Source organism: Helianthus annuus, chromosome 9 (assembly GCF_002127325.2).
Source record: "Helianthus annuus cultivar XRQ/B chromosome 9, HanXRQr2.0-SUNRISE, whole genome shotgun sequence".
In the NCBI taxonomy this organism is placed as follows: Eukaryota; Viridiplantae; Streptophyta; class Magnoliopsida; order Asterales; family Asteraceae; genus Helianthus; species Helianthus annuus.
Window position 1 is genome coordinate 50,371,199 of NC_035441.2, and position 6,000 is coordinate 50,377,198.

The following is a 6,000-nucleotide window of genomic DNA, read 5'->3' on the forward strand; positions in this document are numbered from 1 at the left end:
CTACGACCACCTCCTTCAGCCACAAACCGCCACCATCAACCTCCGGCTCTCCACCGTTCACCACCCAGCAAAGTTGCTGTCATCTACCACCATCAATCGCCGCCGTATCAACAACCGCTGTGACATTTGAAGCTCCACCAATCATCACCGAGCATCTTCTTCGTCACCGAGCATCTTCGCAACCGAGCATCTTCTTCGTCACCGGTGCTCTGGCCAGTTTTTTAGTTTTCCGGAAAATATGTAGTGTGTAATGTTATGTAAAATGTTTTGTTTCAGTTTAAGTTTAAGGATGTAAGAGAGTTGAATGAAAATAGTCCGACGAGCTTTCCGGCAAATTGTAGTTTCAGAGTTTTTTTGTTGACTTTATGAATGTTTCGGTTTTTTTTGTTTGAGTTTATGGATGTTCAGTTTTTTTTTTTTTTTTGTTTGAGTTTATAAAAAAGTTGTAGTTTATGTTTTGTCTCCGACAAGCTTTCTGGAAATCCTCCGGCACAGGTAATAGCGGCGACGGTATCATTAGCGGCGTCAAAAAGGGCAATACCGTCCCATCATTACCGGCGACCCTTTAGCGGCCACGTGTCGCCGCTAAAGGTCAATACCGGCGACAAATTGTATCAATACCGGCGACACCTGTCGCCGCTAATGGTGTCAGATTCTTGTAGTGGCGATATTTGGCGGTGGCTAGGGATGTGAGTTGATTAGTTTATTACAGATAAAATATAAATAAAATATAACCTTAGACGTTTGTTTATAACCCTTAAGTAACAAACCTAATAAATAGTCTATTATTTTTCTGTTATAAGTTTATTATTTTACTATGAATATCTCTAAAATTTATTATTTTTTCTAACCTCATATACAACTAATTTTCAGAATTAATTATTGTTAAAAATTTATATAGGTCTTCATTTTTAATTCTAATTTTTATAAACTTTTTTATTTTTATTTTGTGTTGAATTGAGTTTGTTATATCACCATTTTACTCAAACTTTAAATTTATATAATATTAATTTACAAGATTTCTGTTCATTATTGATTATACCTCGTGCTTTATCGATTTTTCTTGCTTTGAGTGGGTGTTGTTTTGGTTTTTTAGTTTGTACCTTTTGTGTTGACGGGGGGCTTTAAAAGGGTAAGCCCTCACCAAACACCTTTCCTCTTTCTTTCTTATTATGGATGCTTTTGTTGGCGTTCTCGAGAGACCTTAGGTTCTTTACCATTATCTCTTTGTTGTCGTATACGATTACAATTGTCGTACTAATTTTATATACGTTTGGTGTTATTTGTTGCTGTTGGGTTTGTTTTTCTTTTTTTTTTTTTTTTTTTTTTTTTTTTGTTTTGTAATGGTTTCGTTTTATGATTTCAATTTTCATATGATATTGTCTGGATTTAGTATTATTTCTTACTGTTGCAGTTTGGGTTACAAATTCTCATGTTTCATACTGCTTTTGGAGTAAGATTGTTTCTGTTGGATTTTGTTTTTACATATTGCTTTTTGACGGTTAACTATGTTACGTTCATTTTTTGGGCTACAATTGTCTCTATTGGATTCAGTGGTGGAACTAGACCTTCAACTCAGGGGTATCTCAAATTTTTTTAGGGGTGTCCTCGTACTTGTTCAGGGGTGACCTGTGTATAAAAATTAGAAATTTTTTTTTACACTACTCGTAAAAACTTGAGCCGTAGCCCGGGCTACGCCCGTTTACACTACAGGTCCGCCCCTGATTGGATTGCTTTTGATGTTATTTTAGTGTTTTTTTTCTTGTTTTATCGTGTGATCACATAACCCTAAAAGATTATGGAATTACCGGAAATAAACATAATACTTTACCTCTCTTAGATAAAGTTACCACCAGAGAAGACAATCAAGGATAACCGAAACATCACTGGCGGGGGTATGCGACGAAGGTGATGCGTGTAAATGAAGCACCCCCAAAACAACATAGTCAATATACCAACAAATGGTACAACCAACAAAAGAAAAGTTATGAGTCACAAAAGCCCAAAAAAACCCTAAAAGCTAGATATACAACATCCTAAAGTAATAACATGTCGCTAATTGATAATATATAAATAAATAACTTTATCTTTTAATTGCCCTTTGTTTAATGTAACACATGCTGATACATATAACAAAATGCATGTAAAATACTCATTCAAACAAACCGCATACAAAGAAATTTTACAAAATAAATTAAACCAAACTGGAAATGGAAAGAGGTCTAAACACATTGGGTGCCATACGCTCAATCACATCAAATTCCTTATCGTTGAGATGCATGTAAACAACCCAATCCCCATTTCCACTTGCACTCGGCATGGTGGCAATGTATCCGGTTCCACTACCCCAAGGGACATGATACGAACCAAACTCAGGCTTGTCCCATCCAAAGTCCATATCGTTGATCGGTAAACTATGTCCGGATGAGACCACCACAGCCCTGCCTTCTGACTTCTCATGTCCAAAATATATCCTAGCAACCGCCTGTGCTGGTTGGTGCAACTCGACCCAATCAATCAGACCCCTAAAATGTTCTTCATTTGTTGTCTCGGACACAAACCCATGAACCCGGTTTGCAACTTCATGAAGTGCCACTGCCTTGAGATCACTATTTGCTGCCACACCATATGTGACAGAAAGTACATTTCCATAATGGTTTTCAAACCATGATGAACTTTTCTTATTAACTTCTGTTAAAAAACGCCGTCCGTTGACGACAACACCCATTCTAGATATGCTGCTCCCAACATCATTGCCTCCATCTGCTAATAATTTGCACACATATGCAGTGAATGACAAGAATTTGCTTCTTTTTGTTTCTTTTGTGCTTGCTTCGGATTGTATGCGTTCGATTGATTCTGCGCGAATGTGGTACATGCGACTTCCCAAGGGTTCCTCAAAGGATGATGGAGGAGGGAGTGAAGTGATCATGGGGACGTATATATTGTCAAGGGATGTTTCATAATGAGGAGGGTGTCGTGGGTTCAAAATTGAGGGCCGAAATGATTGGGAGGTTGGACATTTTTTCCAAGCGTGCATGCTTAGCCCATGCAACTAAGAACATGCTCATTGAGTAGGCATCACTTAGTTGATGGTTAAACGCACATGATATGATCATCGATCCACATTTTAACTCCGTTACCTGTTTCATTAAAACATGAGTGACTGATTTTGGTATTTGCATTCATGTGTTTTATATATTCATAAAATTGAACTCTTAAGATGACCATTTGCTATCGTAGAATTTGTCTAGAGCATGTAAATAAAACTTTTTTTGAGTAGCATATTTAAAAATAATGAGTTGGTAAAACAAAAGTCTTTTATGTCATATTTTCTGTTGATCAAGTATTAGGATGTCCATATGGTATAATATAAATTCGTTGTTCAGTGTTTGCTCTCTACCTTTCATAGTGCACAAAAACAGAAGTACAAAAAAAGATACTAATGGAAACTACATACTACTAGGTTAAGTATCACTTTTTTGTTCCAAAAAGTTATCGTATTTTTACGCTGTTCATTACATAATTGTTCAATCTTTAAAAAAATAAAGAACTAACTTATTTGTGACATAATTATATGAATGTTTAGTTGGTAATTCTATCATATCGGAGATCCTTTTATTTTTACAATAACCACACCTAGTAAAATTTCACTCATAGGAAAGCAATTCATAAGTTATGGGAAGGTTATTTTATAATCGTTTGTACGATTTTAAATGTTTTAAACCTTGTTATTCGACTCGGATTTACCTGAACTGTTAAACCTTGTTATTCGACTCGGATTTACCTGAACTGATAACAAACCGGGATATATTTTTGGAACCAGCTTAGAAAGATCAGGATGATAAAAATCCAAGTCTCTGAGCTCCACATCTGCATGTGCATGAACAAACTCCACCCCACTGTTGTTACACACTACCTCCGGCTCCCCATGGCTATTTTGCACAATCTCACCCGCGAGCGGGTAAAATGTCGATAGTACCCTTGACAATGATTTCTTGAAGGTGTCCACCACTGTTTCCGGGGACATGTTAGCATTTTCCTTTTTCTTGTAACAAAAGAAAACACCAGCCTCAATAGGTGGTAGAAGAAGGTCTAGGTTTGACATGGGCAGCCAGTGTTCATTCGCCCTGTTGCAGCTGCTGAAATGACCTCTCTACCCTTCACATTCACTTGATAGTCGTGTGTATAGTCATCTTCATATAACAGTAGTTCTGATGTACGGATGGTAGAAACTTGAGAACTATAATGATTAAAGTTTAGAGTTGACTGAAGTAAACTGTAAGAACCACTAGCATTTCTATTGTATGTGTTTCTGGATATATGACCATAGGAAGAAAAGATCGACCGCGGCTGTGGCGGCATTCGTGGCTGAGGGTGGCAGCAAAGGTGGTGAGGTTCAACAGAACTAGTTTGATGAACACATCTTCTATGTGACGTATAAAGACCTTTAGATCTCCTTAGGTTTAGGAGTTGATAATATCTTCTCATGTTCATGATTGAAGTAAAGATATTATGTTTGAAAGATGACTTGGATGAGGAATGGTGAGATTCCTAGGCAAGAAAACTACTGCATTTATAGGAAATGTTGATTTAAATTATAATTTGCAGCGGAATTACATAAAGATTTGGGATTCATAATGATTAGGAATATGCAGGAAGTATTATCGATGGACAATGTCTTGTGTGATAATGTCTTGGTACCGATAAATGTTCCCGGCAAGTTCATATATATACAATGTACACGACGGTTGAAGGGTGGTTGGTTTTGGAGGGAATAACCGCCATTTGAAACGTTGGCTCTCCAAACCAATATAACCGTTCGAATATATAATTATTACACACTTCTAAGCTTAAGTTTAATATACTAATTACATAGCATATAATTAAGTTTATAACATCATCATTCACTCCCCATAAACTTAATTCTCTCTACGAGAATTTTTCTGCACGCTTTCGTTAGCTTCATTCACTGCTTTTTCGGCTCTCTTAAAATCAAACTTCTTCCTTTGCTTGAGTCGTTTTAGGCCATACCAATCGTTTCCGGCAAAGAATGCGTAATGCTCATCTGCTACTTGTTCCGGTGGCTTATGTTCATCTACACCCTGTTCTGGTTCTTCATGAGACATCATGCTGGTGCTAGCTTCCATCTCCATACTTCTGGTACGTCTCTTCATGCCGATGTCCTCTCCGATTTCTTTCTCGGCTGCCTTGTCTTTTGTTGTCTTGATCTTGTAGTAATATACTAACACATCCAGATACATGGCGTACATTAACCGCATTAACTCTCCATCATGATATTCAAGCCCCATATCCTTCGATATAACAGCCCACATATGATTATCTGTCACTCGACGATGACCACCTTCTCTTCTTACCGCTAGATATAAGTCTAACATACTTATTTTCTTGTTATCCTCTGCATATGCAGGCAATGGTCTCGAATTGATTTCTAACTTAACCTTCAAGAACCAATCGACCATTTCTTCGAATTTTTTCTCTATGAAATATTTATACCTTCCTACATAACCGTCATCTTCCAACATATCCATTAGGGCCTTACAATCTTGGAATTCCTTAAACGACATTGCTTGCAAGATCATTATATTCCAGTCCGGTTCTTCAGACGATATATTTAAACTTTCAAAATACGAATTCAAGAAATCATCCTTGAATTTCTCATATTCAGACTCTGATCTAAGCAACTCTTGCTTTTCTAAATTACCCATTTCATCTTCTCTATAATGACATGCAGTATCGCTTCTTTTATCGACAGTGGGTATGCTAAATGTTGGATACAGTTTACATTTGTCACCCATAAATTGTACAGTGTAACCTTGTGATATTAATTGATCAAAACTCAGTACGTTTCGATCAATATCAGGTGTATAAAATACGCTTTGTATTCGTAATTTTTCTGAACCGGACATTATTTCTAGAACACCTATTCCCTTAATGAAGTAAAAATTACATTCTCCTATGTTTGTTTCAACTTCATAC